The following is a 13,955-nucleotide window of genomic DNA, read 5'->3' as shown; positions in this document are numbered from 1 at the left end:
TTGTTTCCATATCTTGGTCACCATGAATAGTGCTGCAATGAACATCAGGGTGCATATATCTTTACAAATAAACGTTTTCAAATTTTGGGGGTACTACGATAGGTCATATGATAATTCTATTCTTAAGTTTTTGAGGACTCTCCAAACTGTTTTCCACTGTTTTCTATACCAATTTACATTCCCACCAGCAGTGTATTAGGGTTCCTTTTTCCTCACGACCTCTCCAACAGTTGTTATTACTTGTCTTGTTGGTAGCCATTCTAACAGGTATAAAGTGGTATCTCATCGTGGTTTTAATTTGCATTCCTGGAAAACCCTAAAGACTCCACTAAAAAAACTATTAGAAACAATCAAAAATACAGTTAATTTTCAAGATACAAAATCAATGTACAAAAATCCATAGTGTTCCTACACACTAACAATGACTTTTCAGAAAAATAAATGAAAAAAACAATTCCTTTTGCAATTGCAACAAAAAGAAAAAAATACCTAGGAATAAACCTAATGAAGCATGTGAAGAATCTATACACTGAAAACTATAAGACTTTATTAAAAGAAATTGAAGACACAAAGAAATGGAAAGATATTCCATGTTCATGGATAGGAAGAATCAACATAGTTAAAATGACCTTATTATGCAAAGCAATATACAAATTTAATGCAATCCCCATGAAAATCCCAAAGGCATTTTTATTAAAGAAATAAAACAAAAAAAACATCGGATTTGTATGGGAACACAAACAACCCCAAATAGTCAAAGCAATCCTGAGGAAAAAGAATAAGCCTAGAGGTATCATTCTGCCTGACTTCAAATTATATTACAAAGTGACAATAATCAAAACAGCATGGTATTGGCAGAAAAACAGACACACAACCAATGGAACAGAATTGAGAGCCAAGAAATAAACCTCCATATACATGGGCAAATAATTTTCAACGAAGGAACCAAGCACATACAATGAAGAAAAGCCTCTTCAATAAATGGTGCTGGGAAAATTGGAAAGCTACATGTGAAAAAAAAAATGAAACTAGACTGGTATTTGTTACCATACACAAAAAGTAATTCAAAATGGATCAAAGATCTAAATATAATACAGAAACAATAAAGTGCATAGAAAAAAACATAGGTACTAAATGCATCGATTTTAATTTTAGAGAGGATTTTATGAATTTGACCTCAAAGCGAGAGAAGTACAAGCAAAAATAAATGACTGGGACTATATCAAACTAAAAAGCTTCTTCACAGTGAAAGAGTGAAACCATCAACAAGACAAACAGACAATCAACTGAATGCAAGAAGATATTTGCAAACAACGCTTTTGATGGAGGGCTATCAAAATTATACAAAGAACTCAAACAACTCAACAATAAAAAAACCCCAAACAATCCAATTAAAAATGGACAGAGGATCTGAACAGATACTTTTTCCAAAAAGAAATACAAATGGCCAACAGACGTATGAAGAGATGCTCAATTTTACTAGTTATTAGGATATTGTTTTTAAAACTATCATTGTCTAAGATTGCTTTCTACTGTTTCCTATGAATCTGGCACACTTAGTTTTCCATTAGAAGAAGCCTTGAAATTGTGACATAGGAGAAATTAATTGTAGAATAATTTAATTCAGTCTTTAAAGGAGATGTTTCACTTTAATCACCTTTCTATATGCCTAGTAACTGCACATAGTGAAGTTGGCTTTTTCATTTACTAGCTGTGTCATGCTAGACAAATTATTTACCTCATCTTTGTCTCAGTTTTCTCCTCTTAAATATATTTAATAATAATATAAAATAATAGACCACAGGTAATACTTAATATATTGTAATGATTTAATAACTAGCCATTTTGCTATTTTTTAAATTTTATTACTCATAGTCGTAATGCTATCTCAGTTGCCACAGACAAAACTTACCTACTCTGAAGGTGAGACTATATGTAAAAGTCTCTATAATCAGATCAAGAACAAGGTTCCAAGGGGTCACTGGCAGAAGGGGCAGATTCCAAGATTAACCACAAAACAAGACAGCACAATATTCTGGGGGTGAATCCAGGAAGTCCTTGTCACCAGAATTCTAAATCTATAACAGGTATTTTTTTTAGCGTATTTATTTCACAATATATAAGGATTTTACTGTCTTTAATAAAGAAAAATAATTCCCAAAAGATAAGAAGGGTACACAGTCCTAATTGATTTGAAGTTATTTCAAACAATTTTTAGCAATTGCTCAATAATAACCATGACAGAGGTTCCATCGACACTATTCTCTCCTGTTTCACTCTTTCAATATTTAATTATTCTTGGAAAATATTCCTCTATTCAACTTAGACTCCCTCAGGGAGTGTTAATATAGTAGGTCATCCAAACGAGGGCCCACCTGATAGAATAATGTCTGATGATGTAAGTAGGATGGCTTTCAAAATTACATGGTCATAGTGGCCACATACATTCTACTGCCACCTATTTTTGTTTGTTGTTTGGTATAGTTTTAGACTGCAGGTCCCTGACATATCTAAAAGTTTCTACTTTTTGTTAAAAAGACATCCTTAATTCTATTCATACATGTTTATTTATTAATTGAATGCTAAATAAATGGTTAATTTCCTTTACTAGCTTTATTTCAAAAGAAGCCAGTAAATGGTATTATATTGATACATTAATATAGAGGCTTGTAGACCAATTAAACATTTTAAAAATATTGTAATCATTATTTATAACTATCAGACAGAAATGCTCATAGCACATATGCCTAAACATTCATAATGCATTCCTCAATGTCAATTAATTTTCTGCATCTGATGATTTCTTTATCTTTCAAACGTAAAAATACAAATATACTTCTGTTACAGAGATAACAACAAATGAAATACTAAACAAATATTAGAATATTGCTTGCATTATAAAAAGTAATAAATAAATATAAGTAAAATAACTTTCTTTCACAATTTGAGTGACAACATATTAGAGTCTAATATACTTGGTCCTGAACCTATTTTTTTCCATAGCTAATAATTTAAGCAAGTACTCCCATAGCCTGATGAAGATGTAAGAGCTTTCTAATACTCCAAAATTTTAATCTTTTATTATGTTATTTTTAGAAAGAGAATTTTACTTTATGTAGCAGAACTTCATTAGTAAATGAATCAGGGCCTCCATTCATGAATTTCACTTTTAATTGAAAAGATAAGTTCAAAATATTACTGATCTTCTCACATACTAATAGAGAAAGAAGTCAAGGTACAGCATTATAAGTCTTCACTACAAAGTTAATTTTGAATTTTAAACTACTTATATATTTTTCTTTTAATTAATTTATTTTTTAAATTTAAGTACAGTTGGTATACAGTCTTTTTTCTTTCTAGATTACAATATAGAACGGTCTAGATCAGTCTAGATTACACACAAGATCACAGACTGGTAAGTCTGTGCTGACATTCTGCAGAGGACTGAGTTTGGAGCAAGGTGACTGGCACAGTCTTAGAGAAGTAGTTGCTGACTGCCATATGCTCAGGAGGTACACATAAGGAATCAGGCTGGGGGACATTTGATTGATGTCGAATGTCTTCCAAACTCTTGGCCGGAGATGCACTCCGCTGATGGGTATAGTATTCTACTTGTCTTAGGCAGGTTCTTGCCATGTCACTGAAGTCCTGAGAAAGGGTTTATCAATCCTTTTGTACAGTAAACACATCATCCTGAAATTCTCACATATTTATTTCATTTGGCTGCAAAAAATGAAGCCATGTCTTCTGTATCCAATATCTGAGTTCCAGTTACAATGTTGCCAGGGCCACCTCATTTAATGCCCACAAGTTATACAATAATTATTAGGTGCTGCATGTGCACTGGCACATTGCAATGAATAATGAAAGCAATCTGATATCCAGGGTACCTGGGATGGATGTAGGGCAGCTGCCTGGTCAGCTAAGACACATGCCATTCCTGTAAACTTCTGGTCTTTTCACCTGTGTGGCTCTGTCCAAGACGAGCTCCTGCCCCATCTGTGTGCTGTGTCATTTCATTGGCTCCTTACAAATACCCAATTAAGGGGCCCCCATTTTGGCAGACGAAGATCCTGGAGTCCAGAGAGGTTAAGTAACTTGCTCCAGGTTGCACAGCCACTTAAGCCAAAATTCATTCTCTTCATGCTACACTTTGGGGCTTCTGAGTCTGATGGCAAGGATTCATGAAACCTGTCCTCGTTTGATTCTGCTACCCAACATCCCAGATATCTTCTGTTCTTAATGTCATGCTTTGTCAAACAAGAACATTATCCACGCTTCTTCCCAGGCCAATATAGACAGTCAGCTGCCAGCCAGCCCAGCCGTCCCACTGTGAGCCACTTCCTCCTGCCAATGATGGCAGTTTCCCTCTACCTTTATCCTGTGACGGGTTGATTTCTTAGGAGCCCCGCTCATATCAGAGCCAAAAGGAAATGCCCTAAAATTGGTATATCAGTTTCAGGAGTATATACGATAAAGTGATACTACAGACATTTTTATACTTTACACTATGATCACTCCACTATTTATATAAATATTGATTCGTGGAAGCTCTTTCATTTTTTCTGGAGGAGGAATTGGGAGTGGGGTGTTAAGCCTGAAGGGCCCTCAACTGGGCAAGTCACCTTATTTATTAGAGAATTAGTTTTGTCATCTGTAAACATTAGAAAGGAAAACAAAATATAAAACACTAATCTCCATATTGTTCTAATTTTGGTATTGTATATATGCTGCAAAACTAAGCACTGTTAGCTCTCTTTAATTATTTTAATTTTGTTGTGATATATATGATGTACACAAAGTATTGCATTATCACGTTTATAACTTCAAGATTTATAGAGATTACATACATATAATTATAAAACATATAAATTATTTAAAATAATCATAATAAAATATAATTAAATGTTCCATGTGACCTCTGATCATTAAAAACAAAAATAGAACACTGCTTGTACACCAGAAGTCCTGTTCCAAAATCTCTTACTTCTAGGAGTAAGCACTAAGCTGTAATATATAACTTTCACTTTCTTGATTTCTTTTATAGTTTTTACCACTTATGTATTAAACATTATAGTGTAGCTTTGTTTTTGTACTACAAATATTAAACAATTCTATAGATATTCTTTTGTCTTCATTTGTTCAATATTTGTGAGATTCATCTATGTTCCTGTGTATAGATCCAGTTCATTATTTTTTATTGCTGTACTATATTCCACTGTATAGGTATTTTAGAGTTTATCCATTCCATTATTGTTGAACACATGGGGTGATTCTGGTTTTGGCTATTAAAAACAACTCTGCCCTGACTACCTCTGTATAAGAATTTCTAAAGAGCAAATATCTAGGAGTATAATTGAAGAATCATATGGAATGCATATCTTCAACTCTAATGTCCAACTGTTTTCCAAGTGGTTGTACCAAATTATATGCCAATCTGCAAAATGCAAGGGTTCCATTGGTTATACATTCTCTAACACTTACTTTTGTTAGACTTTTATTTTTTTAATTTGTAGTTTTAATTTGCAATTCTGTGCTACCAAATGAGATAAAGCACATTTTGTTGTGAAATATATGTTAAACTTGCTTGTTTATTTTTTTATATTAGGTTGTTTGTATTTTAATGATTTTAGAAATTATTTATATATTTGGATATGAGACCTTTGTTAGTTATGTGTGGCAAATCTCCATTTCTGTGGATTATTCTTTTACTACTATTATGACATTTTTTGATTTATAGATTATTAATTTTAATGTAAATATATTTATCAACATGATCAATGCTTTTTGCATGTTTTTTAATGAAGATCAATATCCAAGGTTATGAATATATTTTCACATTATCTTCTATAAGTTTTATATTTTTGCTTATCTTTAGATTTTTAATATAGCTAGAACTAATTTTTTTTAGTATTGATAATTGTTTAAGATTTATTGAAAAGTCTACCTATTTCCTACTGATTTAGAATGTAATCTCTCTTATAATATCAGTTAAGCATATATGCATGAGCCTCTATCAGTTGTTATTTTTTATGTTACTTTATTCTACTTTATTTTACTCTACCCTACCCTATTCTACAATTACTACCATCTCATTCCATCCCATCCCATCCCATACCTTCTTATTCCATACTATTCATATGGTACCATCCATACCATATAATACCATACCATACCACACTGTATTCACTGTCATTTACTTGACCTCTATAAGTTGTGGTGCTTACAAGTTCTCCAACTTTATTCATTTTTTTTTAAACTAAATTTAGTGGGATGACATTGATTAATAAAATATATTGGTTTCAAGTATATAATTCAATAATATATCATATGTGTATTGCAATGTGTGTTCACCACCCAAAATTAAATTTCCTTCTGCCACTATATATTTGACTTATTTTCACCCTTATTATCTCCTCCCCAAGTCCCCTTCCCTCTGGTAATCACTAAACTGTTGTCCGTGTCCAAAGTCTGTTTGTTCGTCAAGTTCATTTGTTGCTTTCAGTTTTATAACCCACATATAAACAAAATCATATAGTTATCAACTTTTTCTCTTTGACTTTATACATTTTTGTTGAGAGTGTTTTAGCTATTTGTGGATTTTGATTTTCCATGCACATTTTAGATTCTGCTTGTCAATGGTCATGAACGAAACATCCATTTATGATTAAAACGCTCAATAAATTTGGTATAGAAAAAAAGTATATCAAAACAATAAAGGTCATGCATGATAAACCCTCAGATAATATCATACTTAATGGTGAAAAAGTGAAAGTTTTTCCTCTAAGATCAGGAATAAGACAAGGATGCCCACTCTTATCATTGTTGTTCAACATAGTATTAGAAGTCCTAGCCAGAGTGATCAGGTAGCAGAAAGAAATAACAGGCATCCAAAATGGGAATGAAAAAGTCAAATTGTCACTTTTTGTAGACAACATGATTCTTTACGTAGAAAACTCTAAAGACTCCACCAAATAGCTATTAGAAACAATAAACAAATACACTAAAGTTGCGGGATATAAAAACAACGCATACAAATCCATTGTGTTGTTCTTATATACTAACAATAAAAAAAGTGGAAGTTAGAAAAGGATAAAGGGGGTTAAATGTATGATGATGAAAGGAGATTTGACTTTGGGTGGTAAACACACAATGCAATATACAGATGATGTATTATAGAATTGTATACTTGAAACCTATATTATTTTATTAACCATCATCACAATAAATTTAATAAAAATAAAGAGCTGGCTAGATGATTCTAATATGTAGCCATGATTGAAACCACTGTTTAAGCAGTATAGGGAATTAAAAATATATTGCAAATAAAGGTTATTTTGTGTAAGTAAAAACAATACAAAATAAAAAACCTTTTGGGGATTTAATTGAGACTGCAGAGTATCTATGGTAATTTGGAAAGAATTTAAATCTGATATTTAGTTTTCTAATTCATAAATTTATTCATTTATAGCTTTTCTTCAACATTCTTGATATACTTTTTAAAATTTCTCCAATAAGGTTTTGCACATCTTTTGTGAGACATGATTTTTTGGTATATATAATTAAAAAAATACTATCGCATGTTGCAATTTTTTTCTTCCTGGTTGTTTTCCTATATGTTAGGTTCAAGATTACAGTTAAGGTCAGTTTTGGTAAGTTATGTTGTTCTAGGAATTTTTCACTTCCTCCAAATTTTCAAAGGTATTGCCATAAAATTTTCACAATATTCTCTTGCTGCAGTTTTAAATTATATCATTCGTCATCCTACCGTGTTTTCATTCCTGATACTAGCTATTTGTAATTTCTCATTTTATTTTCTTAATCAGTCTTGTCAGGATTCATCAAATTTCTTTTAAAAATTTTAGCTTTATTGATGCATTGTTTTACTTTTTTCTATTTCGTTAACTATTGCTCTTATGCTATAATATAGTTATTTTGTAATTGCTCGGTTATTTTTTTTAAATTTCATTATGATTTCTTTTTGACTCAGATTTTTTTGGTTTCTTAATTTCCAGTGAAATAAAGATTTCCTAGGTATATTAGGAAATTCACTTATAGTTTATCAGCATTATATTCATAAAACACACTAAACATGATTTTAATCTTTAAGAAATTCTTGAGACCTGATTTAAGCCAGTATATGTCAAGTTTTATAACTGTACTTGAAGATAAGGTGCATTAATTTCTCCAGTTGTTAAGTGTTCTATATATGTCTCTTAAGCAAATGTTATTAAATTGGTTTATTAAATGATGTCTTTACTGATTTTTTTGAGTTCTTGTTCTATAAATTACTAAGAAATGTATTTTAAAATTCTCCCACTGTGGTTTGGAATTTTTGACTTCTCCTTGGTACTTCTGGAGTCTTTGCCTTACATTATTTTTAAAAAGTTTAGTTAATAACAATTCATTTTTATGTGTAGTTTTAAGTTTAAAACAAAATTAGGCGGAAGGTAGAGAACTTTTTTCATGTACTTTCTGCCCCAACAAAAGCAAAGCCTTCCTCATTATCAAATAGTCCCCTTCCCTACCCAGTGGTACATTTGTTATAATCTATGAATGTATAATAAGACCTCAATATCACCAAAACTCCATAGTTTATATTAGGGCTCACTTTTAGTACTGTATACTCTATGGGTTTGGAAAAATGTATAATGGCATGTATCATTTTGATAACATACAAAACAGTTTCGCCTGTTCTAAAAATCCTCTTTGTCCCTTTTTTCCCCTGCCCCAAACCCTAGCAATACTGATTTTTTTTTTTATTGTCTCCATAGTCTTGCCTCTAGTTTTTAGAATGTCATATAGTTAGAATCATACGGTACGTAGCCTTTTCAGATTGGCTTCTTTCATTTAGGTTTTTCTCTATGTCTTTTCAATCTTTTCAATGGCTTGGTAGCTCCTTCGTTTTTAGCACTAAATAATATTCCATTGTCCAGATGTGCCACAGTTTATTCATTCATCTACTGAAGGACATCTTGGTTGCTTCCAAATTTTGTCGATTATGAATAAAGCTGCTATAAACATCTGTGTGCAAGTTTCTGTCTGGAAATAAATTTCCAACTCATTTGGGTAAATACTAAAGAGTGTGTTTGCTGGATCATTTTGTAAGAGTATGTTTAATTTTATAAGAAACCTCCAAACTGTCTTTAAAAGTGGTAATACCATTTTGCATTCCTACCAGCAAAATGAGAGCTCTTTTGCTACATATCCTCACCAGCATTTGATGTTTCAGTGTTCTGGATTTAGGCCGTCTACTAGGTGTGTAGTGATATCTTATTGTTGAAAAATGCATTTCCTTGATGAAATAGAATGTGGAGAATCTTTTGTTTATTTGCAATCTGTAAATCTTCTTTGGTGAAGTATCTGTTAAGGTCTTTGGCCCATTTTTTAAATCAGGTTGTTCATTTTCTTTTTGTTGATATCTAAGTATTCTTTGTATATCTTGGATAGCAGTTCTTTATCAAATAAGCATTGCAAACATTTTCTCTCAGTCTGTGGCTTGTCTTCTCATTCTCTTAACATTGTCTTCACCAAAACAGAAAGTCTTAATTTTATGGAAGCCCAGCTTATCAACTGTTTCTTTCATGCATTGTAGCTCTGGTGTTATAACTAAAAAGTCAAAGCCATATGCAAACTTATCTAGGTTTTCCCCTATACTATCTTCTAGGAGTTTTAGAGTTTTTCATTTTACATTTAGATCTGTTATCCATCTTGAGTTAATTTTTGTGAATGGTATAAGAGTGTGTCTAGATTCATTTTTTTTTGTATGTGGATGTCCACTTGTTCTAGCACCATTTATTGAAAAGATTGTCTTTGCTCCATTGTATTGCTTATGCTTCTTTGTCAAAGATCAGTTGATCATGTTTGTGTGGGTTGTATTTCTGGATCGTCTATTCTGTTTCATTGATGTATTTATTGTCTGTTCTGCCAATACCACACTGTCTTGGTTGCTGTAGCTTTATAGTAAGACTTGAAGTTGAACAGTTCTTTGTAGATTTTTTAAAAATCTACAAACAATTGTTTTCTGCTAACTCAGTAATTTAACCATTTACATGTATTGTAAACACTGATATAGTTGAGTGCATATATCATCTTGTTTTGAGTTTTCTATTTGCCTAAGTACACTATGTTCTTTTTCTTTACTTTTTTGGCTTCATTTTGGATTGAATATCTCTTTTCTTTCTATTGTTTTATTTCTATTAGTATGGAAATAATAGTGTTTGCGCATATTTAATTTAGCTTTTGCCTGGAAATCAACATATATAGTTAACATAATCTAAAATCAACCAAATTTTCCTTCCTCCTATGAAGTATATTATAAAACATTTTAACTCAATTTAGCTTCACTTTAACATATATATAGTCTTTGTATTTTACTTGCAACATTTAATTTCACAAGACATTATTATTGCTATCCGTACTGTCAATTTATGTTTGATTTTACCAATGTATTTTTTACTTACACTCTTTTTTTTATCTTCTTGTGACATGGATATTTCATAAATAAATTTCTTTAATGAGATTCTGTTAGCAACCTCAGTTTTGGTTAACATGAAAATGTCTGTATTTTGTCCTTATTCTGGTAAATTCTAGTTTGGCTGTAATTTACATTCACATAACTTTCAGATCATTGAAGATATTCTAATTTCTTCTGTTTTCTATTGTTGCTTTTAAGATATTAGCTGTCAGTCTAACTGCAACTTTGTTGAAATAATGTCTCCTTTTCTTCTCACTACTTTAAGATTTTCTTTTTTCTATTGTATACAATTTTACTCTGATAAGTTTAGCTGTGGATTTCTTTTAAAAATTATACTGCATATGATTTACTCAACTTTGTGAATATATGAATTAATGTCTTTCATCCAGTTTAGGAAAAATTTCACTCATTATCTTATTGGATATTGCCATGCCTCATTCTATCTTGTCTATCCTCCTGGAACTCCAATATACATAATTTAAACCTTCTCTAACTTTATATATTTTTCATTTCTTAAAATTTTCATCTCTTTGCTTCTCGGCAATAGATTCTAGATAATATTTTATAACACATTTTCAAAGTTATGCTTTCTTCAACTTTGTCTGATCCTCATATAAATTATAGATTTTAATTTCAATTATTTAATTTCTAAAATTTATATTGTTTTCTCAAATGTGTTCTCTCTTACAGATATTTCTAAGATAGTTTTTATTCCTTAAAGTAAGCATATTTATCTTATTACCAGTGTCTAATAACAATTAATATAAATTATTCATATATTTTTTCCAGTATCTATTATTTCTCATGGTCTGACTCAGGGTGTCTTAATCCATTATAAATAAAAATGTATTTTTCCGGAGATGATATGTTTTCAATTTTGCCACATATATAGAGTTACAATCAGATTAGAATAGCATGTTACATTAAATTCGTAACTTAAGTTTGCTTTTTAAATATATTCTGAATTTGTGTTGGCTTCCTCAGAAGAATTTATCTACCTCTCTTTATTTCCCCAAATGGAAGTTTTGTATCATTTGTTAGCCTTTCAATTATTTAATTTTTTTTCGAAGTTTACTCCTCTATCCCAATATCATGAAACTCACTTAGCCTTTCTTTGCTCGAAAGTATTTCTGCACTTTACGTTTGACCATTTCTTTTACCTGTTGTTTTCCTTCTTTGTAATCTTCTAAAGTCAAAGGATCATATATAACTGAAGGATTCTCAATTTAAATAGAAAATTAGTAACCAGAGTTGGCTTTCAATGTATTTCACTATTTTGGAAACATACATTATTAAAACATTACCTATCTTTTTTGAATGGTACACATTTAATATAGGTTGGTGTTGTGGAGAGAGAACTAATTTAAGGAGCAGAAAAAAGTCACTGCCACTTTAAATCTTAGTTTCATCAGTTGTAAAATGAAAATAATACGTGACTTGCCAAATTGTGAGGCAAACTTATGTAATCGTTTGAGACTATAAGTAAAAAAATATATATTATTTTCTTGTTTCTGGTGTATACAAACCTCAGACATGGCAATTTTGATTTTTGAGGCAAGGTCTGTGTGATTTCAAAATATTTTTCTTTTTTTGCTACGAAAAATGAAATTTTTTCTAGAATAAAGTTTGTGTGTGCTAATTCACATTAACATCGGTCTTAAAGTCATACCTATAGCCAAACAAATTAAGTACATTATTATAGTCTAAAATATTGTGTGTTCCTTAAAACTACTATAGAGTTGTGGTTTTTTTAGCAATTATTACATACCTATGATTACCAGCAGCATTCCACAAAGCAAATCAAGCAAAAAGATGGGATAAAATATACCCAAGCTTGAAGAACAGTTCATAAAGCAAGAATGATTCATTATATAGTTACATGTACCCATTATTCATTTTTTTTCTTAAGTTGTAAAATTAAAATTTGTCTGTATCAAGAACTCATAGATTTGAGATTTGATCCCACTTTCAAGTAGAAAGTTAGCCTGACGTCTTTTATGAATTTTGGCAGAAGATAGAAGACTCCTAGATCAGGGACAAAGGGCTTTATTATTCACAGCACCACAAGCAGCATAAACATAGGTATATTTGTGTTGGTTCTCTTTGCCCCTGAGTTTCCACAGGGGCTAAGTGAAGGAGTCTAGGTGAATACTGAACTTATGGTAGGTTTCTGTTGCAAGCTTAGGGAGCACAAATATTGTAGTGCCATCATTCTAGGGTATTCGGAAATGCAAGAGAATTATCTCACAACACTAATACCACGTCAATTTTGAATATAAAACAATGATCTATCTTTCCTTTCCTTCTATTAGAATTCAGACTAAAGTAACCCTATAGAGAGAGTTAATCTAACCAAAATATTATGCCCTATTTAGTGTCTATGATTTTGAGTGTTCAATTTATAAAAAAAAATCTCTTTATAAAATCGTTTAACTAATTTAAAAACATACTAAAAACAACTAAGCCAACCATTTACATTTAAGTTTAAAAGGAAAAAACAAACAAGGAAATGAAAAAAAATCAACCAGTCCTATCTTTAGGTCAAGATATGCCATTTTATAATTCTATTGTAGCATAGAAACACATGTAGCTAAAAATTATTTTAGTTTTTCAGTGAGTACAGATAAGAAGTATGCTTTAAATAGCCACAAAATTCATTTATTCTCCAAATACTAGAAAAAAGTTGTTCTTTAGAAAGCATTTACTGTAGAAAAAGTACAGAGTTAGAGAATTCTGTGGGTTTTGACGAATTCATACATAATTTCCTTATGTATGGCTACAATGTTTAATGTGCTATTCATTCCCATAATTTAACAACTAAGTAAGTTTAGTAGAAATTTACAAATTCCTCTGCGATTAAATATGGAAATTTTTATCTAAAAATTATTCCTTATTTTCCAAAAGTTATTCACAAGAGAAAAAGAAATTCTGTGTTATTAATTATAGCTGGTATATTAAGAACATTTTAAATGTCATTCATTTCCATATTCAGAAATATGACATTAAGGAAAATTTTGTGGGAAAATATTGCTTCCTGACAAAGTGGGCTTTGGAAACAGCCAGATGAGGGTTCAAATCCATACTTCTTTTACATTAGTTCAAAACCTTAGTTGCATTCTTCAAAAATATGGGTATAATTATATTTTTCTTACAAGGATGTTGTAAAGATGAAATGAAATATATAAAGTCACTAGAGAGTACTCTGGTTGCTCAACAAATAGTATTCTATCATCTTTTCTTCTGAGGCAGTTACCTCAAAATATTAACATTAGACATCAACTTTTCAATATACTAGCGCTCCTTATCATATTGTTTAATTACTAGCCTAAGATTAGGGAATTTGTCTTTATGTATTTACTATAGCTACCCTCATAGGTAAATTTACAAATGAAAATATATTTATTTCATTAAAAATAATACACACAATTAATTTTTTCTTCAAATGAGAAAACTGAGATTCAGAAAAGTTAAAGATTTA

The 13,955-nt window shown here is 30.7% G+C and overlaps 1 protein-coding gene across 1 annotated transcript in view; it reads right to left on the bottom strand.

The window, feature by feature from the left end:
- LRRIQ1 (leucine rich repeats and IQ motif containing 1) overlaps positions 1-13,955 on the bottom strand; it is a 179,506-nt gene that overhangs the window by 18,063 nt on the left and 147,488 nt on the right. The gene's annotated exons all lie outside the window — the stretch shown is intronic.

The sequence above is a fragment of the Pteropus alecto genome, unplaced genomic scaffold (assembly GCF_000325575.1).
Source record: "Pteropus alecto unplaced genomic scaffold, ASM32557v1 scaffold76, whole genome shotgun sequence".
Lineage (NCBI taxonomy): Eukaryota > Metazoa > Chordata > Mammalia > Chiroptera > Pteropodidae > Pteropus > Pteropus alecto.
Note: the sequence above shows the minus strand (reverse complement) of the source record. Positions and strands in the feature narration are given on the sequence as shown.